A 26774-nucleotide genomic window follows, 5' to 3' on the forward strand; every position below is an offset into this window, starting at 1 on the left:
CATCGTATATTTCTCAGTAATTTAATTTACATGACGCAAGATCTATTTTAATAATGAAGCAATTTATTCAGTGAATTAGTAAAAAAATACAATTACGCAAACAGGAAAATCTCAAATATCCTTTTAACTCTTAGCTAATGTTTGAGTGTTCTTTTAATTTTTTTTTTTTTTTTTGAAAAATCTCACGTTTGCTTAAACAGTCGAAGCCAATGATCCGAAGGTTTTGCTCGCTCCCTGCCCTTCCCCCTTTCTCAGGATACAGCGAAGGCCAAGAAAAAGCCGATGGAGCTGGCATTACACAAGGTGCGCATAAAGTCTCATGAATTATCGCGTGGCTCGGCGCGCTCGGCGAGCGCGGCGGACTTACGTGTTCGGAGAAGCAATGCTCCTGGTATGGCCGCGGGATGGCTAGAACTGCCGATCCAACCTATACTTACCGTCACTGAGATAATCTAGCCCTAGCCTAACCCACCGTAATCCGAACAGCGAAGGGGAAGCCGCGAACTCTCGTGTTGAGACTCGCCGGGGTTCACCTTCCTATCCACCCGGCGAAACGTGTTTTGTCTTCAATTCGATATACCGTTCTCGACTTGGCTTTCGAGCACTTTCGACGCAAGTGGTAGCTTAGTTCAGCTTGTTGAGCGAAATTTAGACAATTCTATTTATTGTAGATTGTAGTATGCATGTTTATAATACAACTTTTGTATTTGCTTCTTTAATATTTAAAAGAGAGTGATAAGAGCGAGAGAAGTACAGTGGTTGCCAAAATTTTCCGGCTATATGATCTTACAATCATTTCTATCAATCTGTTTATAAGTCAATCACATTCTTGTTATATTCAATTTAAAAATATAATATTTTATATGCTAGAATATCTTATAAAAAAAATACAAGGTCTTTATTTGCAAAGATTTTTTTATCGATCAATAAAATTACAATAAAATTATTCATTGATCGGAAACTTTCGGTTACCTAACTAAATTTTTGTAACTAATAAAAAAAATATTTAATGTATATTTCTTCTCTATTAGAATTTTACAATCTATGTAGTAAAAAAATATACATAACATAAGCAATCAAAATAAGACACATATTTCAAAAATTAAAACGATATTTATATTAATCAACAATTTTTCGATTAAACGTTAACGAGGATTTAATTAAGACTCTTCGGCTTCTAAATTATTATCAATTATTAATATATATCGGCAATTCTTGCTTCTTTGAAGCCAATGAATATTACCTTAAACGAGGTAATATTCTATCGGCTCGAATTCACGGACGTCCTGTACAAACCTGATAATGGACTGGGTCTGTGGGTGGTGTGGTATCCTATGGATGAGGACGCTTCGACCAATGAGATTGGGACGTGGGTGGTTGCAGTGGTGTGAGTTTTCTTCGTCGGCCGTGGGTTTGCGTGGGCTGCACGGTCCGCAGGATGCAGCATCTTTCAAAATGGTGGTTCCCCGAGAACGCGGCTCTCTCGTGATCACGCTCTCGTGCCGCATGCACGCCATTTCACGAAATCGCAACAATACCCAGAGTCCCACACGCGGGCGTACCACCACGTCGCCATTTTTTTTTTACTTGCGCAACATTTTCCTAGTATCAAGATACTCACGCTAGAAAATGACTTCCACGAAGAAATTTCCTCTCTCTCGCTAACGTCGCGTAATCGATACTTACTCGCGAACGCCGCAGAAACGTTCCGATGCAGTAGGTAAAAAAAAAAAAAAATTATCAGCGAAGTGTAAAAATGGTAAGATAAGTGATATTGTTTCCTGGGAACTTGGCGTGGTGTGACGACTTTATCGATTACTGATTGTAAGATTAGCAACGAGTGAAAATTGCCACAATATGGCATGCTAGGAATGTTTCTAATATTGCGCAAATTACACCTTACATATGCAGATATGCTTATTAAATATTGACTACATTTGTCACATTATTGTCGAGCTATATTATATAGGTAATAAATAATTTTTTATAAATACAAAATTATTAAGATTTTTCGTGAATAAATAAGAATATAAATTTTGTTCATGTACATTTATTAATAATTATTATAAAATTATAAAAATGCATTTTATATATATACATAACATTTATTAAATTCTTTCCTGTTATAATCATAAATTTTAGTTTGACTAGATTTTACGACCTATTCATATTCCGTTCTTATTTTAAAATAGCCTTAAGTAAAATCTTAATATATTAATATGGTTCTGTGATTGGTTTATAGTCTTAACACTATATTTAAGACGGTCTTAAATATAAGAATCGATTATGAATACTAACCTGATAAAATAAAATGATAAAGATAAAATCAGAAGTATATTAGTTATATATGGTACATTATATATTATAATTAAAGTTGTTTTGGCCACAAATCTACTCCTAACAAGGTGTTGAAATATCCAAATCTTGCGCGGAATAATTGACCACAATGGTAGAGAATATCAAATATGGACGACAAAAATTTCGAGGGAGAATGTTTAAGGGCTGAGGGCAATTAAACGAGATCATCCGTGCGACTGGCGTTCCTGCGTGACCACCCCATAGCGAAATATTTCGCTCGCTCTCGAAACAGGTTTCCGAGAATTTTTCTTGAATTTTAATTGCGACTTACACGTATCGTAGGTAGGCACAGGGGAATAGGGCTCGTATAGATACGCTTGCTATCGAGTGCGATCGTGATGTAATATGTACGTCGTGTGTAATGGGCGTGTCGAGATTAAACCGGACCGCCGGCGCCATTCCGGGTTCGCGCTCTAAAAAAATCATTTTTTTTCTTCCCTCCCTCCTCCCTTCTCCGCTGACACACGTATCTCCGCTATTTTCTCGTAACATGCGAGAACATTGCGAAATGCGTAAAAAATTTCGCGCGTAGGCCATTGATTTGCGTTCATATCTCGCACCGTGAGATGTGAAAAAATTACATCCACAGGGATGTAATCTGCACCGAAAGAAAACAGTTTCTGGAATCTAGTATCTAGTATCCGAGAAAATAATAAACAACGAAAAAGCTAGAAAGATTCGTGACTTACTTTTATGTTACGTTTTGGATCATGTTCGATAGCTTTAAATCATATAGTATGAAGATATTTCTACAAACATTATTTTATTAATATATTTCCGTCTATTAAAAAAATTATTAATTGCATGATGACATTCGTTCGGAATGTATAATATGCTTTCCGAATGCATAACATTACGCAATTAATTGAGTTTTTCTTCATCTTTTTGTGATGAAAACTGCGCGGTAATCTAGAATTTGATTAATAGTTCGGCGGATATCATTATGAAGAAATTTGCATATTATTCGATTAATTATGTAATCGCCAACATCGGAAAAAGCTCTTCCAAAGATAATCTTCCAGCTGTGATCTTAAGACTTGTGGATCCTTTTAATCTTCTCACGGGGTAAATCTGGAAACAAATAAAATTAATCGCTGCTGATTTATATCTCGAATTTTGTAATTTAATATTATATATCATTCCATCTCAACGGATAACAAATTCAATCAGACATGTTAACATCATCGTTTGTTTGGCGTGTTTCTAATAATTTAATTTCACAGATCGCCTATTTCATTTGATTACTTTCGGCGTTATTACCTTACATGAAGTTCGAATAAGCCGCCGATAAAGCTTAAGGTTTTCGACGCTGCACGCTTCTAAAAAAGGTAACTTTGCATGATCACTGATAAAAATACAACCGTGGGCTTTCTTCGAGCTCGCTAGATTACAATCGACCGAGGTAGTCGTGACTAGCGGCACTATCATTCGAGCTTCCCGCGAAAGCCAACTAATATCACGACATTTTCAAGCAAGGTCTCACCGATAACGGTGCCGTCAGAGTCATCACGTGAATGTGAAACTTTCCAAATTTAAATTTAACAAAACTCTATGAAGCTCACGTGCCATTGTGTTATCACTCTGTTATGTTAATACAGTACTTGCCATCGTGTTTAAATAGAACTATGTTATTTCGTGGTTATAACTTTGTCGAATTTACTTTTGTCGAATTTATTTTTATTATAACTCGTATTAACATACTTCCCTGTACATTTTGATAAGTTAAACAAGTTAAACGAGCGCTAAAAGATGAATGAGTTTAAGTAAGTCAATTAATCAATCATTCTAATTCGTTTGGCTCCACTTTATCCTTGCGTTTCTTTCGTAATTTTAAAAATTAAAATTGAGCTTTTAAACTTAAAAATAAAAGTAGCTAAGCACGAATTGGATCAATAATTTTCAGTTTTATTCCTATAAGTGCATATATTTTATAATTACGCTTTTTTTTTACAGCCATCCTTTTTATGATACCGGCACTGTGCAATCGTAATATCGATGCAAATTCTAGTTCTTTCTTGCTGCTACAATTAGAATGAAGCAAAGTGATCGTGACTACTGGCATTATTACTGAAAGGTCCTGTAGAAAGACTGCTAATATCTCTGGTTCTCAGGCAAGGTCTTCTCCATGTCGGTTCCTTGGAAACAATTACGCCCCGTGGGTTATAATAACGAACCGTTCCTCTAGAATCGTACATATGTATACGTGCCGTGCGCACAAACACATACACATGCACATACATGCGTAGATGAGCTGTGCTTTTATCGCGAGCGTGAGCATCAAGTGCGTACTACGAAGACGGATGGCCTCGTAAATCTATTGGCAGCGCGCATTCCCTCGTTTTCGCATTTTACTTTCTTCTTTTCTAACACGGCGAGGGCTTCTAAAGCCCACTCACCTCGAGATTTATTGCCTAACGCCAAAATGCCGATGGCGAACTAAAGCGCTCTAGAAAGGCATACCATTACTATTCCATTTTCTCAGCAGCTATTCGCAACGAGAAAAAAAATATGTATCTATTCTGTAACAAAGAGATTTATTGCAATCAACAGCAGCAAGATGTGTATATACAAAATAAATAGAAGGTATACAAATGATAAAAAAAAACTTTGATTGACAAATGTATAAATATTAAAATCTCAGAGATTAGCATAATAAACTAGAAATATTACGAAAATATCCTTGAGGCAAGAACAATGATCGAGAACAATTGTCATTGAAACGATAATGTCACTTTCATTCCGTCAACAATCGTCCAGAGTTCTTACTGTATATTGTTTGTGTGATATTAACTATGAAGGGACATATTACAGTATTGCAAAAGTTCTTGACATTATCAAACAAATGTATACTATAATGCTCTAATCGTCTTAGCAAGCCTAGAGATAATAAAGCAAAGCAGCTAATTCCTAGGCTAAAGGATTATGCAAGTTTTGCGATGTTCAGACTGTCTATCCACACCTTTCCAACTATAAGCTGGAACTGTAGTGTTATTTATACTCGCGTGTCGTACGGTGCTCAATTGTCTCAATAATTGTGGAGCAATACAGACCATTTCGGTTACATCGTTTGCGACATTAGTCAACCGCTCATTTTTTTCGTGCAAATTTCAGTGCCACCAAACGATGTAATTTGCCTCGTGTCGTTTTTACGCTTTCCTACTTAATGTACTTTGTCATGAACACCCTAACAAACAGATCGTTGCGCGACGATGATGTATTATTGGCGTAATAATGTGGGCCAGCTGTCAAAAGTAACGAACGCGCATCTTCTGCCCCTTCGAGAATGACGAAATTGATAGAATTGCGTTTCTGTGATGGTATACCTGTCATATGCCATGTGTGGAGCGTGCATGGCATCGCATGTTGGCGACAATTTTCGGAAAACGCCATAAGTAGGACCCTTCTTGTAGTTCCTCCTCCACCCTGAAAGAAATAATTGTGCAAATGTTCATCAGAGCTGCATCTGACGAAATCATTGTTAGAAAGAGGTGAAAAATAGATTTAAAAGATTCAAACCATAATAACTTTTCTTAATATAATTTCAAGAAAATATAATAAATATGTATATTAATATTGTAAGTACATTATTTATTATTAATACTTTATTAATTATGTCTTTCGCGATCAGTTTAATCTCAAACAACGAAACATTTTAGGAAATTGATCACGTTCAATAGAACGTTTATTTTACAAATGTTTAAAGTTTTTTTTTTTCGTGCTGATTGGATTATACTTTTAGATAGAACAATCCTAATCTCAGCAAAGAAAAACTCAACAGTTGTAAAATAAATTTTGTTAAACACAGATATAGCAATATATTGTCAATAACCTTAGTTTTGATTTATATTGATTCCTTTTTATTTAACATACATACTATAATAAAATCATCTATAATAAAATCTATAATAAAAATCTATAATAATAATCTATAATAATAATCTATAATAAAAATCTAAAATAAATCTATAATAAAATCATCTCAGTTCTCTCGCTATTTTGCTTTTCTACGGCTCACTCATAGGGTCCAGATACATTCTTATCCATCGCGTTTCGATCCCCATATTTTCACGAACACGCACTCCGTAGAATCTTCACGTCGATGCTGTCGACGGTGGAAAGATAAATCCTCCCTCTCGCTTCTCGATTCGCTTTCTCAAGCTGACACTCGCGAATTAACAGATCGCACAGTGGCAATTAAACCCCCCAAAAGGATTCGAACATTCCATGGCACGACGGTTCCCATGGTTCCTCTATAGTGTCCGCATGCGGGAAGAGAACGGCGGGCGGTAATAAAAGAACACGAACGAGATGCTCGCAAGGGGGATGAGGCACGAGTATCGTCGACAACCCCAGCGCGGCGTAATGCACACGAGAAAGATCCCCTGCGTTGCGGCGGGGTCGTGAGACTGTTATAAAAAAAAAGAAGTGAAAACTGAGAGAGGAAGAAACGACGGTGGACCTGGCGAAGATGCTACGTCGGTGTGCAGAGGGCAATATTTACGAGAGGGGTTGGGTTCAGCCACGGAACGTAATTGCACCGGCTGGGGTACCCTGATTTATTGGGTTATTACCGATCTCGGCGCAAGAAGAGCGTGGTGTATGGGCATCTTCGCCCGCGCCCTGGTCCTTCGAAACCTTACAAAATGGCGGGAAAGAATATTGTTGAAACGTATATGCGTATTCTACGAACGTCATGACTATAGTCACAATAAAAAAAATTGATGGAAGTTTACTTAGAAATTTACAGAAGAGACTCCTATAAATTATGACGTTTCTTCAAAGGGTTGGATATACGTGACCATATAAATTTGATGTTACTAGAGTAAAAATATCAAGAGATTAATAAACTATATTTTGATGTACAAATAAAAATCGTAGTAAGACAAACCTAAAAATTGACATATGCTATTTATATCTTCATAGCAGTTCTTTGAAGTGTTGGGTACACACGACCATATAAATTTGATTTTATGAAAGGAAAAGTGTCAAAAGATATAATATTTCGATAAATAAAAGTCAATAAAAAGAAACACCAATTGACACTATGCTGCTTATATCTTTATAACTTGTAATACAGCGACAGTTATTACACTAAGTGATCAAAATTACAGGGCCATTAAATCACAATGTGACATTTATTACTTTCATGTAGTACCATATCATTTAACTGCCAATAGTGTTCTTCCTCGATCATGAGCTATGTATTTTTCATGTTTAGTTAATCGAGTTAGTAATCAAGTTAGTTAAACTATATAATAACGATGGTCGTTGGATTGCAAATAAAATATAGCAATGTGACGACAAGTCGCTATGTCTGTATGCGAATATGAAATGTAACAGATGTAAATATAATCGTATTTCTCACATGTAACCATAAGTTATTAATTTTAAGCATCATTAAATTCATAATGTCAAATTATACTCAACTTGAGTTATTATTAATAATTTCTGTAGGTCGTCACTGCTCCTATTCTCAAAATATCTTTAATTTTAATTAACTACAACAATGAGATAAAACAGTTTAACTTAAGAAATGTATTTAATTGAACTTAAAGTTTAGTTTCTTATTTACCAAGTACGCATATATTAATATAGACATCATTTACTAAGCAATTCAACTACAGAAATGGATTGATTTACATTTTGACACACATAGAAGTTAAATGTAACAAAATATTATTTAACTTAAGAAATTGGGTTACTATTGCTCTTTTGATATTTAACAGTGGATAACTTAGACAGATAATCAATAATCATTAATTTTCTTTTTCTTCATGTTTCACGTGTTGATGTATTGAACAATAATAACGAGTTACAAGCCAAAGGCTTTCTTTGGTATGCCTATTCCATCACCTCGAAAAGACTGGATCGACGTATAAAAGAATGGAACAAAGTGCAGTGCTACGTCTACCTAACATCAAATCTCGCATTGCAACGCGTACGCCTTCACTTTTACGCGTGGCAAATAAAACCAAGAGCCAGTCGACATCAAAATTATACGTATAGATGGCATTGATATATAGCCGAGCGGGTTTTGATAGACCCGACGGCCCTCGCGGCCGAGTTATAATCGCGCCGCGCATCGTATCGTTTTCTCGCCGAGCCGGAATCCTCCATTTTGAAACGCGCCGTGGTAATGTTAATGCCCGGTGTTCGTATACTGCAGAAAGGATCAGCGGAATCATTGGATTTCAACTCCTCCTCAAATCATAATTATTATTTCCTATGAATATATAATATTGCGCGCGCGTTGTGTTCTTTAATTGCATATTTTTTAACATTGAATTTATTCACTTTGCCTTATATAAGCTCAACTTATATGATGTATGAAACACTTGTTTTTTTTTTGTTAGTGTATAAGAATAGATTAATAATTCATTGCATACAATTAACGTACGAATTTTTGCATTTATTATTTTACTTATTATTTAGCATAAGAATTATGTATTAATATCGATACTAAACCATATTTAATTCTATAACACCGTATCTGCATTCGAATCTCTATCATGTGATCCGCAAAGTATTAAAATACGACGTCATGCTTCGCGTGCCACAAAACGATAGCCGTAAATATATAATTAATTGAGTGCTAGTTAATTACTTTCCTGGGATCGTAATGAACAAAGACTGTCCAATTTGCTAATAGACGTTCTTATAGGTTTCCGTTTAATCGTTGAAAACATTCTCGTGTATGTTTTGCGTATGCAAGTAAACATGATTTCATCCGATTCATATTGTTAGCTTTATTTCGAGGTATAATTAGTATTACTGGTTATCCGAGTATCCATTACTGATTAACTAGTTGAACTTAAATAATTATATATTAGAGTAAAGTTTTAATTTTAGTAAATATATACATTGACTACAGCAGACTGCAATAAGTGTATACATTTACTGACTTAATACTTCGACTACGAGATAATACGTGTAAATACAAATAAATCTGTTAGAACATTTTAATCCATAATGTAAGAAACAATTTTTTTTAAGGCGTCGATTTACGAATTCCAAAACGAAGTTTGGCTTTTTGCCCAGCACGACCGCGAGTCGGGAATGGGTAGAAGTAACCTCGGCCTCAGGATATAAATCTTCCGCCGACAGATGCACCGCCCTCGACGTTCTGCATCGACCAACCAACCGACCAGAATTTCTGAGGGTAACGCCCTGAAAAACCAGACTCCCCTTGGATACCTATTGCATTTGCATGTCATTTCGAAGAAAACTATACCCCGTGAGTAAAACTAAAAGTGAACAAAAAAATGCAATAAAATTACCTGATGTATAGCCTTTAGTCACTTTTTCTCAAGTTTTTATTATTTTACATATGTACGTACGATGTACACACTTGATTTAATGTCTCTATTCTTTAACAAGCGTCTCGAAATTCATTCTTTATTGCAAAATTGGTAAAATTTTCATTTACATTTACAACAATTCTATTAATCTCTTTGATGCTACACAATACGTTCCAAAAAGCAAGAAATGTTTTAAAACATTCTAGCAACGATGCAGCAACGTTTCACCGTAGCAACGTTAAATTCGTTTTTGATGTTTTATCACGTAGATATTGTATAAAAGTATTGTATAAAAATATACATCAAAATAAACATATTATAACAAATTTTTTTTTAAACGCCATATTAATGAATATAACGGCAACAATGCAAGTATATGTATCTTTATTGATAAAAATGTAAAGCACATAAAATAAGAAAACTTTCTATATGAAAGTAGCACCGAAGGGGAATAAAATTCGGTAAAAAATTGAAGACGCATCTTGTGTATCCAACCGTGCTGCTGCAAAGAACGCAATAAAGTGTCATGATAGTGAATAATTGGCAAGCAATTCCGCGATGCGGCGAGTTTTTTTTCTACGAATTTTTGATGAAATTAATAAAAATGAACGTGGACATGAGAGGAAGTTAACCTCAGGAACAACATGTGTCGCGTGATTCGTGAATTCCCCGCGGTTGGTTTCTAGCTTTCGTTGTACATATTATACTTGCATTCGTGACGATTCGCGCCGTCGGCGAGTACGTAGCATGTGTTCCTGTACGCAACGATAGATCTTGGAACTGTACATACGTGTACCTTTCGGATACATGCACACCAACATATGTACGAGTTTTCCTCCCTCGAGGATTCACGGATGCTAGCCTGTCACGCGATTCTTCAAGAATCGCCTTGAATCCCGCAATTACTTCGAGAACTTGAGAAATTTTCAAAAACTGCTACTCCAAAAAAATATTTATACAGTTCTTTAAGTATTAAGATATTAAGTTGATTCTTTAATATTTAAGCATATATTAAAAATTAATAATAAAATTTATATGGATATTGTATATATAAAATGTAGTGAAAACAGTGCAATGGTTAATTAATTATTTTAAACATATTGAAGTTTACGGTTAAGATAATAATATGCAGAAGGCGATTGACAAAATTTAAGTATAATAGCGAAGACTATTTATTTATTTCAAGAAATGATATATACAGAAAGTATCGACAAAGATTCTAACATGGATTCCACGAGGATCGGAACATGTTATACGAGCAGAGAATATCTTATCGTTGCGGACGTTCTTTCCGCACTAATAGTACGGAATCTCGTTCTCTCCTCGCCGGTCTCAGTCCTGCCATTGTATGTAACGCGGCAGAGATCGATGAATATTCACGAGGAGAACAAGCCCGATCGCTCTTCCTCGCGACGGCCCTGACTTATGTCTACTGTCGGATTTTTCATTATGCCATACTTGCTTGAGATTTAATACGAACGTGAAGCTTCCTGAGAGCCCATCATAATTCTCTTCCCTCCAACATGTACTTTTACTGATATTACTCCATCCATTTTAAGGAGACTTTTATGATATATTTCATGTGATACCGATTTTAGAATAAATAACTCAAACAAATTTTCTAAAAATATAGAATACAAAATATAAACTGCGCATAAATATTTCTGTACCATATATATTTAAATATTAGAAAATTATGAAAGTATATATGTATGATAGATTGATATATCTCTTATAGATTCTTTAAAATTCTTTAAATTAAATTTTAATAAAAAAATAGTTCTTTTAAATTAACTTTACAATAAAGCTATTTTACTGGCACCGAGATAAATAGGTGAAACATAACGTGCGAAATTCTCTATTATGTTACAATCGCATCGAAATTTTATTCTTGCTATTTCGCAAAACATTGTGAAATTTTCGTGCGGTCGTTTGGCGAGGACTCGAGGTCCAGTATCGAGGGGCCTGGAGGTCGTGCATCACCAGAGTCTGGCAGGATAATAGCTCTCTCTCTTTCGAGGAGTCTTATTGTCGGACCATGCGTCAAGTGATTGATAGGCACCGAACCGTAGAGCGGAGCGCCACGATATTTCGAAAGCTGCACGCGCAGCAAGAAAACGATAGCCAAGAGCTTCGTGATGCGAGGTACGCGTGCGGTACGCCTGCACGCGGAAACTCGCGTGAGAATCTCGCTGTATTCCAGCCGAGTCCGCCCGCAGACTCGGATGCAATCTTCCTGGATCACGGTCATGAACTTCCTACGTGAAGCGATCAAGGCCGCTAGTTTCGCGGCGGACGGAGAAAAGTCGATAGTTTGATATTTCGTCCGCAAAACGTAAATGCGCTATCTTATTACAAGCTGACACAGGGCATCCTCCTTTTCAATATCGGTATCGGATAATATTACCAAGACACTTATCGTACGAATAAAATATCAAAAATGATTGAAAATTATTAGACGCACCAGCATCATTATATCATATGTTTTATTTATGTAATTATTTCCGTCGTGGAATCTTTTGATTATTTTAAATGTAAGTGGCCACGCAAATTTTTAAATTCGATATTCCTTTTATTTTTAATGCTTTAGAAATCACGAATTGACTTTCAATGCAACAAGTCAATACACAGAAAAAACAATTTCGTTAAAATATTTAAAAATTTAGTTAGATGCAGAAAATAATTTTATTAACTATCAAAATAATTACGAGTCTATAAGACTGCTCAAACTAATTACCAGAATATCAAAACTTTTGCAGTATTGCTGTTTAAGTGTTTAAGTAGTGTTTTTTACATATTATTTTGATAATTAATAAAATTATTTTCAAATTGATATCTAAATTTTAAATATTTTAGCAAAAGCATTCTTAAGATTATCATTAACACCAGATTATTAATATTCTTATAAAGATACTTATTATAGTATAAAAAAGTTATTAAATTGCTTGTCAATTCAATAAGTGATATTACTATTTTGGTTCTGCTCATAATTATGTTTTAAAATCAAAAAAGATTTTGGCGTATGATCTTCAAAACCAAATATGTAGGTATATAAAAAAATTCATATAGAAATACTTAAACACTAAGTTCCACTTAACCTTTCATGACCGATTTAATTTTTCTTTTTTGTAATTTTTATTGATCAACATTTTATAATAGGTGGGACACATACAATATGTTCCATTGGTCGCGAAAGGATTAATTAGATTTATTCTTATCGGTGTCCAAATTCGTATCGTTTTTAAAATCATTCTTTCCATATAGACACAGATTTATTTGCAAGAAGCGAATTATCATATATCAAATATGCATGAATAAAAATTTAATCTTAAATTCCTTCTTCTCTAACCATGCGAGTACATCGATCGTCATACGTTCCAACCATAAATGTCTCCTTTTAAATCCAATTCCGGAAACTCTCTCAAAGTGATTTTCCACGACGGAACTAGAGCCGCAATAAGGAGGGTGTGCTGAAGAAGGTAGCAATTTGACCGGCCGGCGGAGTTCGTTGCCTTTCCTGTGTCAAGGCTCTCTCTTTCTTCTTTTAACCATCGCATCGTTCACTTTTGATGACGACGACAGAGCACAATGTCAATATTGTGCGCACAATTGACACGGTGGTAGACGTTTCGCCTTCCAGGACGTTCATTATCGCCGAAGAATATTGGTTTCAGAGGTGTATAATGTTGGAGACCGGTGGTCATCTGCCGCGTGATCCACTCTGTATGTCAGGTGGAGCCATGCAGCAGGCCGCGCGACTCAACCTCTCTTGTTCTCGCATATCATTATGAAAATTGTGTTCAAAAGGTTTAAGCCGCGAGTTGTAAGCCGTACATATGCGGCGGCGGTGGCGGCGGTGGTGGGCACCATGCGTGCTGTACGTAATTCCTGATTGAAGGGATCGTCCGCGGGGAAATAGCAGGCTCGACCATAACCGACACGTGGTTCACGCCCGAACGCGGAACGAACAAAAGCTGGAATCCCTTTAACACTTTAACTCCTAGCCTCGCGTGTAATCGTCGGCGTAAACAGACCGTACGTTTCGCGAAATGAGTAACAATGCTCATGCCGCCGTTGCGCGTTATGATCTTAGTTGCTCTGGGTTCGGTTAGTACTCCCCGTACTGTGTCGAAGAATCGGTGCGACAAGGGGAAATAGAAAACAATTCTAAGGTAGGACAAAGCGCGAGTGAATTTTACTTTCTTAGAAAAATGTTATTTCAATCATTTGAGGCATGCGGAATTTACAGCAAGAGCTATACATTTTTAAAGTGATGTTCGCCCAGTTCAGCCGTAATCACGGTGATAGTTCATTTAATTAAAATTATGGCTTTATACATTTGTTCCGCAGTACATTCTAACAATTCCAAATCAAACAATCCCCCATTGTATATCTTCTCACAAACACTTCTCAAGCGACTGAAGTAACACGGCACAAGCCGTCGGAAGAGCGAGAGCGTATACAGCAAGAATCGCGTGGTGTTAAGTATGGAACCGACGACTTCCGACGGATAGAAACGCTTGGAGAAGTCTTCCTTCGGGTAAAAAATACCTTGATTTTCTCGAATGTACATCAAGTCTCTTGCCGTACGCAATGCACTCTGATATATGCTGGCGCGGAATCTGTTTTAGATACAAATCCTTCTAGCATGCAAGCACGTATCCGAGCGTGTCTATTATACGGTTCAGCATTAGTTCAGTTCTGTATACGTTGGCATACGTATATCGGTCGTTGTGAATGTATATAAGCGCCTGGACTATGAGCTACGTTCACCGGAAACCATTCTTCCACCGGCCGCCCTCTTGGTACCTTTTCCGGTGCGGAGACTGTAAATCTCTTCTGGCACGCCAACCGTTCCGTAGAACTCGCCCAGAGTTCTCTAAAGTGCGCTATTTTCATGGCCCACCCGGCCCTACCCTTCCATGATTGAGCGGCTTAGATCACCTCCGCCGATCAACGAAAGCTTACGAAAGATACCGCCAGGCAAGTTACACCCTCCACAGGCACCTAGGAAGTTTCTGTCGGAACATGGTAAGCTATACGGTGGTTAGTTGATCGCATAGCTACCACATTTACAAATGTGTTATTCGGTTTCGTTTTCGCTCAAACGAGTCGACTAACACCAGGTATCCCGCGCATATCGGTCATATTTAATTACGCGTAATACGTGTAAGTGAAAGATTCCTAGGCCGCCTTTTAGTTGTTATTATTTATGAGAGATGGTTACGTATAAAATTTGTATGAGAGACTTGAAGCTCAAACCATTTATATAAATCGCATTAATGTCATATTCAGAAATTATGATAAAATCACACTTGAGCTTCTTCTTGTTGGATTGAATAAGTAGATCAAAAAATTTATTGTAATTATAATTCAAGTCATAAGATCATAAATATCAGTAAATGATTATTTATCAAATCAATAATTAGTTGAAGTAGATTATCACTACCAGTCATTTTAGACATCATATTTAAATATCATAAATTTTTCACCTTGATTAGCTTCTGATAATTTTACATAGTTGTTATGCACGGGAGACGGTTATATATATATATAAGTCTTAAAGCCCTTAAATTGTTTACATAAATTGCATTAATGTTCAGAAATTATGATAAAATTGCGCTTGAGCTTCTCATTGAGATAGCAAGTAGATTAAAAAATTTGATAAAATTATAATATTCAAGTTTGATCCCATACATTAATGAATTTATCAAGTCAATATTTAGTTGAAGCTGTTATCACTGTCATGTAGTTATTTGATACATCATATTTAGATATTATAAGTTTTTCAGCCTTGATTAACTTCTGACTATTTTATGTAGTTTTTATGATTTGTGCATTGAGAGATAGTTTACATGTAACATTTGTATTAGAGTGTTAAAGAAAGACCGAATCGTTTATATAAACTGTATTAATGACATTCAGAAATTGTGATAAAATCACGCTTTTTTGAGCTTCTTTTCATTGAACAGCAAGAAGATTAAAAAAATTTGTTTTTATATCATTGTAATATTCAAGTCAAATCGCATATATTAGTAAATAATTATTTATCAAATCAAATCAGGTCGCATATATCAGTAAATAATTATTTATCAAATCAATAACTTGTTGATGTAAATTATCACCATAATGGAATCATTTTAGATATTATATCTAGATATCATAAGTTTTCCTTGATCAGTTACTTCATATATTTATAGGCATAATAATTATATATATTAGTGGAAAGTTAACGACATAAAGAATATGCGCGATAAACAATCTTTTATTAACGCCGTGTCATCATAACGGTTTGTTCAGAATACTTTTTTTCACTCTATCTTCTTTGTCCTTCGGCATCGTCAAGGCGATACTTCGTAAGCACCACATCTAAGTTCTAAAAAAGGAGTGTATAATCACAAAAATGCATTTACAGCCATTTACTTCCACCTCCGGTATTCGCCATCGTTTATCTTTCTCTTTTTTATTAGTCCTGTTACCTTCAAAATCGTCTTCAAGGCATATTTGATTACACTATACAGTGTTCTCGTTAGAATATTGCGATAAATTTCAATCGACGGAAACACCTGCTTATCTTCATCCATTATCACCATTTCGAGCATCGTCGTCCTATTTATCTTTCCACGTTATGTTCACAATACTCTGAATCAAAAAATGATCTTATAATCGATACACTATTAACTGCATCGAAACCACTCTCGTAGATCTGTAACGGTTTTCACTCAGCAGCTGTAATCGTCTATTCGACCTTCCTCCACTCGTCCTTCCGCTCACGATTACACCGGAGGCATTCGACGTGCGGTCATCAGAATAGCTCTGCATCAGCTCTCCATGGTGAATCGGTCGCATGCCTTGCGGTTAAGAGGTCCGCAGGTTCGAATCGTCGGTATCGATTCGGGGCTGATGCCAGACTCCGCGTAATAGATCTACTATTTCGATTTAGTATACAATCGAATGGAATATTTTCTTGGTCTCCATCTCTGTTTTCAAGATCTTAATAGAGTATTAATCAAATTTAATTTTTTATAGATTTGTTCTTTCTTTTTAAATAGAAAAATTTTCCGTGGAAATACAAAATATAAAAGCAACAATGAAAGAATGATGTTTTATTATTAATAGTCTATTAGATCCTAGATCGATGTAATTCAAGATTGATTTATCTAAGAAGAATATAGACGTAAAAAATTTGATTCAATGATTACTCTTAAGAATATTACTCAAATGAAACCTTTTTCTCTAAGATTCAAGATATCAATTCAGATACTTTAAAGTCACCCAATTGTTGAATCTTGACACTATCCGCAACGGTTGCCACAAAATATGCAACCGTTCCGATCGCGTGGCTTTTGCGGTCGTAGGAAGAGACGTGCAGACCAGACATCGCGCCAAAACGGTGAAATCGATCCGTGTCTGACGGCAGACGCCACATAATGGATCACTGGTGCTCCAGTCTCCCTCTGCATCTCCACCTCTTCCTCTCCTTCCTTCCGTGCTCTGTATCTTCGAGGTCTGTGCGGACGTTTGGGTCGCGATGCCTCGCGGTGGCTCTCGCGCGGATTCTGGCCCCCGAGGGGACCCGAAAACCTAGCCTCAAAACGCACGCGGATAATTGGGGATAATGCCGGGGTTGCCGAGGCCCCGTAATTGCACGAGACCAGGCCTTTTCCAGGTCTCGCGCTCCCCAACGATCTCTTCCTCGCTCCGCTCGGCTCGCTTGGCCCTCGCGCTAGCTGTCTGTTCGTCTGTCCGTTTGTTCTTTCGTTCATTCGTTCGTCCTGGTAACGTCCGTCTGTCGACCGCTTTCGCAGAACCCGATAGTACTAATTCGTCGGTTTGTTTCGTGCTGCCGTGTTATTACAGTCCGGACCCGCGTAGAGTGGGTCAACGTGGATCGTCAAGTTCCTGCAATCCGCGGCGAAATGCGGCCGCGGCTGCTTCTGACCCCGAAAGCCGGCGATTTCAAGACAGTGTTCTTGAAAATTGCTTTATTGTACACATCGTGTCACGTTACATTCTTTTAACGATTGCTTGCGTCGTTTGACAACAAGAACAGCGCTCCATTTTATTTAGGCCGAAGTGTCCGGTAGGACACCGTACGATACGGTGAAAGTAGCAGACTGTTAGGTAACCAATAATGAGCAAATTATAGATATAGCAATAAAGTAATAACATGTTGCATTACTGATGCATAGATAGCATAAGACATATTAATCATATGCAATAACGATCATTTCGCTGTTCGGTCCAAGTCAACTTTTAATATATTGTAGTTGCATGGAAGCATAATTTCTTAATTAATATATGTACTTTTAAATGTGATTTGAAAGTGGTCCTAATTAGTATATGTATAAATACCTGCCAATAATCATTATCAATAACATAAACATAATTAAATTATAATGAAAAATAATATGACTAAAAAAAATTGTGATTTAAATAAAAATACGAACAGGGAGATATTTTACACCCATCTAGAAATATTATTCTTTGACGTGAATATATAACTGTTCGATAACTGTATAAAAATAAGCGAGAAAATAAATAAAGAAAAATGACTGAAGCAAGAAAATAAGTAGAAAAAAATGAATAAAAGAATAAGTTCAAGAAGAAATATCCCTTTAAAATTGTGCATTGCCGAAGACAGGTTTATGGAATGCGTTCTGAAAGAAAGCTACGAAAAAGTTACTTTTACTAGCGAAAAGGTTTGTGACTAATAATTAGCGGTTTACACTGCGCCGAATAAATTTCAGTAAGACGTAACGCTCTTCACGACTGGCTCTCTGGTCTTGTTTTACTTTCCGAGAATCTTTAAAGATTTCAAAATTATTGCTTGTCAGCGAATCAAATTAATAATATCTTAAGAGTATACTGTTTGCTTCGTCCAAATTATTCTTCGATTCAATGTGAAACATCTTTCTTGTATACTCTCCCAACTACGTCAATTTTCAATACAATAATCAACTTCATTTTCTAATTATTGAACTCTTTAAGTACATATTTAAAATTGCTTTCTTAACCTTTCGGTGCCACTCCTAGTATGGCATACTTATAAGGTTTCTTATACTTTGCTTTGTGTTGTAACTTTTCTATTAATACAATTGCTAATATCGTTATATGTGTATTTCTTGACATTTGGAGTAAAAAAACTTTGATATACTATTCATTTTTGTTTGCTACATGTTTATTTTTAAATGATATTCTTTACAGTGGCAAATACGTAGCAAAATGATATAAAGTGGCACCAAAGAGTTAAGATTCTATTAAATTTTCGAATTTTTAAAGTCATTTTCTTCTTTAAGCAAGAAAAAGATCATTTATTAATATAGAAATTATTAACTTTTTCAATATAAGAAAAGTTAATAATTTCTATGATATTAATAAACGATTAAGAAAATATTAATAAATGATTAAGGAAATTTTTCTTATCTAATATCCATGAAAAAGAACATTAACATTAATGCATATTTAATAGGCCTTAAGTATGTAAGTATCTAACGTCAAATGATTAATACTTCAAAAGTAATGATTATTTAATCATTAACGATATTCCATCACACCTCCTGAAGGCACACTTTTATTTGAATCTAAATACCATTTTTCTCCCTTCCCACGGTTGAAATCAGCACGAAGGTAAAAATAACATAATGACAGACAAATCTCATCATCATAGAACTGTAAGTAACACGCTCTACAGTCAACGAACTTAAATTACGTATCAGATCGAGTTTGATACAATTATCCAATCCGTTAATAAGACAAGGGTAAACATCACTTGCTTCTACTTTCATGTGAATGAAAGTTGATGCATTTATAGTTCCGTTTCTTATCAAGTAAAAGGTCTTACGTACACAAAAAAAAACGGAAAAATTGTAATAAATTCATTGTTCTAAATAAATAATTATTTTTAGAATGTACAGAGTAACATTATATTTTATTTACTGTTATAATAAATCAATAAATAATTATAATTGTTAATATTTATCTTTCATTTAAAAATTATAAAAGTTCAAAAATTGATGAAAAAAAGCCAGTCGATCCTCTTACACACGAACACTTCGCATGACTATTTATTATTCATTCGAGTAAGCCGCGATTTTTGAAGCATTAGAAATTCATGGACGGAACAGCTGTATATTCACCTGGCCTATACCTAGCCACAATCATTGATCGCGTGTCGGGCATCTGAAAACACGCGTATGCATTGTTCGGATCGCAATGTACAAAAGTTCTTCCCTGTATAAATTCCATCAATTGATAAAATGACGCACGCTATTTATATTTGCATTGTGATCAAAATATAATCTATAATTCCAAATTACAATTAGTTTAATTAAATTCGTATTCTAAAATTCTGATTTCTATTCTTCAATCTTAAGAAATGAAAAGTAAATAAAAATATACATATATCTATTTAATTAAATGGATATATGTATAAAATAAATGACGATAATATGGATCAATGATATTCCTAGTTATTTTGTTATATGAAATAATTAAGGACCATTTGATTGAATCGATGTACGATATTAGAAGAGAAAGAAGATGGCATCAGAATCTCCATACATCGGTATCTTCTAAGTAGACAACGTTACAAATTAGCAGATAATCAATTAGCTTGGACTTCCGGCGTGCTTAAGCAAACAAATGACAGAACCCGTAGCGCGGCTCGTAAAATTTTTGGTAATTAGAGACTGCTGGAGGCGCAGGGCGGAGTCAGAACTAGGCTTAACATCGTTTCTTCACTTTCTTCGTATGGACGCATATTCCGCTACAGATGGGATCGCGCGCAAAAAGAGTGCAGCAAATCTAATTTTACCGAGGGTGACAAAACCCGCGTAGAATTTGCATATAGATAGGGTCATTCATGCAATGTAATAGAGACGTAGGAACGAACTCATGGATTCCAGAGTTTTTCCTAAAACTCGACCATTTCTAAACTTTCTCAGAATCCTGTGGCTAGCGTGAAACGCATGTTCCGAGACACCGCACAGTTTCTTTCCAAGTGCTACCCAGATCGAACGATATATGTAGTTGTTACGCGCGAGATCGTTTTTATCACGAACAATAGACAGGGAATTTAATACGTCGTTATCATTTATAATTATTATATCCCACCAATGTGTGTGTGTGTGTGTGTGTGTGTGTGTTGTGTGAGTGTGTGTGTGTGTGTGTTCAGTAATGTTTAGCAATTCTATATGCGTTCATACAATTGTAAACGGAAAAGATACTTCCTTGCGCTTGATTCAAATCTTAAATGAAGTAAGTTAGTCAATTCATAATTCATATACATTATAATAAATACAATGAGAAAACAACAGTAAAAGAACTAAAAGTATAACAAACTTGTTCCTCAGAACTTCTAAACACCTGGAAGCAACGTGATAGAATGAAATATAGATGAGAAAAAAAATTTTAATTTCGTTTACAGAGGAAGTTTGGAAGCTACTTTGTAATTACTTCGATCTAATAATAGTCAAATTAATGATGACTGTTTATTATCGTGCACGCGTCGCAAGATACACGAAAGGTTCCACAGAAAATCGTTAAATCCAAAGCCGCCAATTTGAAGGGTTTCAATTCTTCACACTCGGCGGCAGTTCCAGTTCCTCATATGAAGGTTTCCGTCATCAGGATCATCACACGCGATATCCCGACGATCTCGATTGGTAGCCGACCGTAATGCCTGATCGACGGCGCCAGAATCCGAGGAACCCGGTCGCGTCGCCCGTCGCTGTGAGACACATCGGCACATTCGGGCTATCATTAGCCGCATCTGCCGCGCGGTTGCGAGAGGAAAGATATAAAAAAAGGCTATAATTACCACCTTAAACGACGTATATTCCTTCATTCTTATGTCTCAGTCTTTGTTTCCGTGGCCGCGGGTTCATCGTATCATCGTTAAAGTGATCCTCCGCGGCTAGCTCGGGTCGAAGGTGCCCATTTAGAGCCTGGAGCTTTAGGCGTGTTTCGACTATTTCTTCTATCCGGTACGGATGTATTCTGTCTTGTTTTCGAAGAAATGAGACACGAGTAGATGTCACGCGCCCTTCATCATTAATTTTAGACAAAATAATCCAAACATTTTTCAATTTTAATCATTTATGTCCGATCAATAGATACATCAAGATGTTTCTTACATAATTTTAGACAAATGTGTCTGCTAATAATTTCGAAATTATTATATTTAATAATTTACTATTTTAAATATGAGGATTTGGCAATTTAATCTAATTTACACAAAAGTATTAAAATTATTTCGAAGACCGATGAGTGGTAGCAGGTGCTAATGTTTTTGCCGTCGGAAAGACAAATGAGCGTTGCGACGGTCGACGTGCATGCTTTGCGGAAGAAATTGCCGACGGTGATTTCGTGCGGCAAGTTCAATCGGCAGAGAACTTTTTAAAATCAATCAAGGACATCCGCGTGGTCGAGATCGCGATTAAGCGTCCTTGTGGTAGTTCAAGGCTGAAGTGTCTCGGACACAAGATGAAATCGGGAGGTGGACCGGATTGCCCGCGGCTCCATCGAAATCCGTGAACGGGTTTCGGTACATTGATCGAGAACAGGAGTCCGTTCGATAACTAGGAGGATCTTATCTTAGGGGGCTCCCAGTTTCGACGGTCGCCGTACCTCGAGCTCTTAAAGGATGTACCCTCGAGGGACGACTGTGCTTTGAGGGCGCCGCATCGCGCCAACCACGCCTCCTCCACCGTTATTTACCTCCGTCCTCTTCGCCCTTGCGATTTTATTGCCTTCTTCTCCCCCTTTTTCGACGTTGGTCCACCAAGCCCGGGAGCGATAGATACCTTCGGCATCAATAATGGACGCAACTGGTCCGTCGATCTCGTCGATTTTACGAAGAATCATAAACGTATACGGAAGATCTTCTCTCGCGTCAAATAAAATATTTGCTATAATTTATCGAATAATAGCCAAGTTGCAAATGCAAACTTATACAACAATATTATTGTTTTAATTTATGGATTCGAATAAAATAATCGTAACTTTATTTTCCTAAATTAATTGTAAAAATTTAAGTAATCACAGTATTACTGTATATAAAAGTTTCATTATGGAATAAATAATTAATGGCAAAATTTCCAATATTAACAATAAATAATTTTGCTTAGCGTTTATATATGTATATATGTACATAAACAATAAATTATATATACAGGGTGGGCCATCTATTGGTACGTTTTTAAAAATGCGATCAAATGAGCATACATTGATATTTTTTATTAATTTTTTTTTTGTTGTGAAGCTAAAAGTATCCGCGTCAAGAATGAAAAACGATTTCGTTCATGTGGCTCCCTCTACTGGCCTTACAGTATGCCATTCGGTCACCCCAATTATTAATGACATTTTGGACTACCTCGGCGCCAATTTCACTCAAAACAGTCGTAATATAATGTCATCCACTAACATCCCTTTCTCACGAACTTTCCTCACCAATTTGCGTATAGCTCCTTCGGTGGGTGCTCTATCACGACCCATATTTCTTTTCAAAATTCGTACAGTTTCGGCGACACAGCACTGACTTTGAAAATAAGTTTTTAAAATTTCAAAACGCTCTTCAAGAGAAAACATGTTGTTTCGTGCCGCGGACGGTATGACTAATAAACTGTCAAAATTTCGGGTCTGTAGCTCGTTCGGTGTTGCCATACGACGAAATTCAAAAACGTACCAATAGATGGCCCACCCTGTATATATATGTGTGTGTGTGTATTAGATTTAAACAAATTTAATTTTAGATTTAAAAACAACTGGTAATATGTGATCTATTTGCAAGTGATTTCTGGAAATATAGATCTGATAAATTTACACTATAATATATTATATTATAAAATTCCAATGGATCATCCAAATAGTTCTTATACCGTTGGATATTACCTTTACAATAATACCTAGCACTCAAAGCTCAACTATTATTATGATACGGTAGAGAATAATGCATCTAATAAGTGTACCTCCGTGTTATCTAATTTTGTAAACTGACGTTTTAACGCCAACTTGTTACATACTTTCTGAAATTACCAGTGGACAATGAGTAGCGTCTTTATGCATCCATTAACGATCATAAGTCGAGTAAACACAAGCGCTTGTAAGTGCCATTCGCATACCGTGGTATTTACGATATCTTAACGCCGTCGAGATAATATCCGCGTTTAACTTTAACATACGTTTGAAGATGATTCTGTCAAAACAATTTTATCATCGGCAAAATAAACTTCAGAAAAATCTATGCTTTAATTTTTACATCGTGATCGGCTTCTGAGAACAGTTGCACGATCGATTTGTTGCATTCTTCATTTTTTTCTCGATGACTGAAAGGGCGAAGAATGTTCTCCTCATAGCATCAAAGTCTTTAATAGCACCCAGCTCTAGATCAGATAAGTTCTAACAACGTTACGTCATGTAGATCGCCTTGGGGGCTATAAAGGATCATCGACATCCCTCTTGAACTTCCTTCTTTCTTTTATTGCAATAACCTCGGTATCCGAAATTCTTGCGTAGGGCAGAGAAATGCTCACGGCTGAATAAGGGACGAAGAAAAGAAACTTTGAGCACAAAGTGAACACCCCCGTGAAGACGTAACTTCCAAGGATATAAATCTCCCGGGACAGTGATGCTCCTGCCGCCGGCAGAGAATTTAAGAAGAATTCATTCGGGGAGGCGCTATATGTTGAAGACGAAGAAGCCGTGCAGGATAGCGAATTCTTTTTTGTAGCGACAACTAATAATTAAAAATCGTCTGTTAGTAGCTGATTGATTATTTCTATCAACCAAGACAATCAATTCTATATAAAAACTATTTTTCAAGCTACTGCAATTGAGCTTCCAATTTCTGAATAAAATAAAAAAAAATTGCAAAGTTTTATCAGCTATGGGATAATAATACTTAATTTGCTTTAGAAAATGTGTCACTAGTAAGCACATGTAAATATCTCAATTACATATCGATTTTCATAATCTCATAATTATTAGTAAATTCTAACGTTAAGAATTCTTCTTCAACAAACTGAAACATTAAAACAGATATCATCGGTTTGTGTAGCACAAGTAGCTATTAAACTATAACCTATTTAGAAGCCTATTCCATCGGCTAGCTTAGGTAGTATCTACCGCACATGTGCACATTCCCATTATGCCAAATATTCGAAGTAAAACACTTAGCAAAACAACAGAGGAAAGAAAGTAAACTTTTACGGGAAATCGTACTTGGGGTCAGTCTTCACTATCACAGCAATGCTGTTCTATAATACATGTAAAAATTACGTGTAACGCCTAGCGGAAGAGATGAACGTTCTTCAAAATGGCGACCATCTGTCTGCGCTGCACGCACTCGGTAGCGAGTAATCACGCACATGTCTTGAAGCTAAAAAGTTTCCTTGACATTTTACGATTCTCATGCGTCCTTATAACACGTGCGAGCGAAAAGCACTTCATTCTGATGTCACTATAAGGGAAATAATACAATCGATATTACGTCACCTGTCACAATTTCGATGAATGCAATCGCAAGGTTGATGGGCGGGTTAACGCGCGATGGGTTCTACAAGGATTATTCTTCAAGGTCGTTAAGATGGCGGCTACCAACGCGCGTCTCGGTGCTAAAGAAGTCGCGGAGTCATCCCCCGATTAAAGTGACATTCGGGAACACGTTGGTCCCGTTGCGGATCGGAGCGCACGAGACGGACAGGTGTAACGCGCAGCGGCAGTAGACACCAACTGATCTCACATAACAACGGCCGATAAAATTGTTGCGTTTCTACCAAAAATTATCCTCTTTTTTTCCCTCGCGGTATAAAAAGTACAAAATTGTGGTAATTTAGCCCCCACCAAAACGGCGATGGCGACGGTGGCGGCGGTAGCGCTGCTCCGCTTGTTGCTTATGGAGAAGAGGAGAGGTACGAGTGAGAGAGAGAGAGAGAGAGAGAGAGAGAGAACGAGAGAGAACGAGAGAGAAGGAATTCCAGAAAGAAGAAGGAGAGTGATAGCGCAAGACGAGGAGAGAACTGCAAAGAGAATGAGAGAGGTAGAGGGAAGGGGTGGATAGAGAGACGGAGACGAAACGAAGGCCTTTCGCTTGTGAATACACCGCACTAACAACGCGGGACAATTATGGTTCAATATAACCGACGTTAATAGCAATAGCGGCTGCTTCGCACGCTCGGTATTCTTCGTGTTCCGGCTTCTATTTCGTATAAAAAAAAAACACGAATTGCACGGAATTTACGCTTCATACCATACGCGCTAAACTATATGTATGGCAACCAATCAATGATTGACAAATAATAATAACAACATTAAAGAAAAAACAAACGCGCCTATAGAAAATTATTTTCATATAATTTAAATGAACAATAAAATATATATAATAGGCATTTATTTAATTTTTTTTTTATCGTAAGAGAACTGCCAATTTAATATTATCTAAGCAAACTACGTCATCTTATTCGTTTTGTATGAGAAATTCTTCTATGAGAAACGTACCTCGAATTTGGCGCGGTCCATCGATAGCAGTTGCGATCAGTATTCGAAATTCGAAATTGGATGTGATCGACGCGGAGAAGACTCTTCGAACCGTTCTGTATTTCGCGGACACTGTTACTCCTGGCTCGCGTTGCCGTTCGTGTGAACACGGCCGATGCTTTAAGCCACCGAGAAGGGGCATACTATGAAATTAGTATAATCACGATCAAAATTACTCGCGCCGGGTAACGCTGAACCACCAACCGCCGCTCAAATAACCCGCCCCGTCGTCGCCAATCGGGATTCGCGAGTCGGCGGCCATCTTGCGCGGCGCCGCATGCGCGTCGGAAGCCACGAATTACCGCAAAAGTGGATAATTTCTGCTTGCAGGGTGCGCACCAGGCCGTCCACTGTGTACCGCTCTGTCATGCTCGATCCAGTTTCGAAACCTTGCGGAAAAACTTTGATAGAGCGGACGAAAGGAATCGATCCCTACGAATAGCCTCGATAAATTAACAACTGCACGAAATAGCTACGCTCTATGTCATTTTCTTAGGGAGTGATTACGATAAAAAAAGAGAAGCGGGGTTGCTTGAATGCTCGAGGGGAATGTACGCAGCGGAAAAAGAGAACGAACAAACA

The 26774-nt window shown here is 36.7% G+C and overlaps 1 long non-coding RNA gene across 1 annotated transcript; it reads right to left on the reverse strand.

The window, feature by feature from the left end:
- Positions 1–205: 205 nt before the first annotated feature.
- LOC147909830 (uncharacterized) lies at positions 206–26355 on the reverse strand. Its single transcript, XR_015545147.1, has 3 exons — positions 26154–26355; positions 5682–5781; positions 206–3429 (listed from the first exon to the last, which is right to left on the reverse strand). It is a non-coding gene; the product is annotated as an uncharacterized LOC147909830 (long non-coding RNA).
- Positions 26356–26774: the final 419 nt, after the last annotated feature.

Source organism: Acromyrmex echinatior, chromosome 5 (genome assembly GCF_024713525.1).
Source record: "Acromyrmex echinatior isolate Ae372 chromosome 5, ASM2471352v2, whole genome shotgun sequence".
Taxonomy (NCBI): Eukaryota; Metazoa; Arthropoda; class Insecta; order Hymenoptera; family Formicidae; genus Acromyrmex; species Acromyrmex echinatior.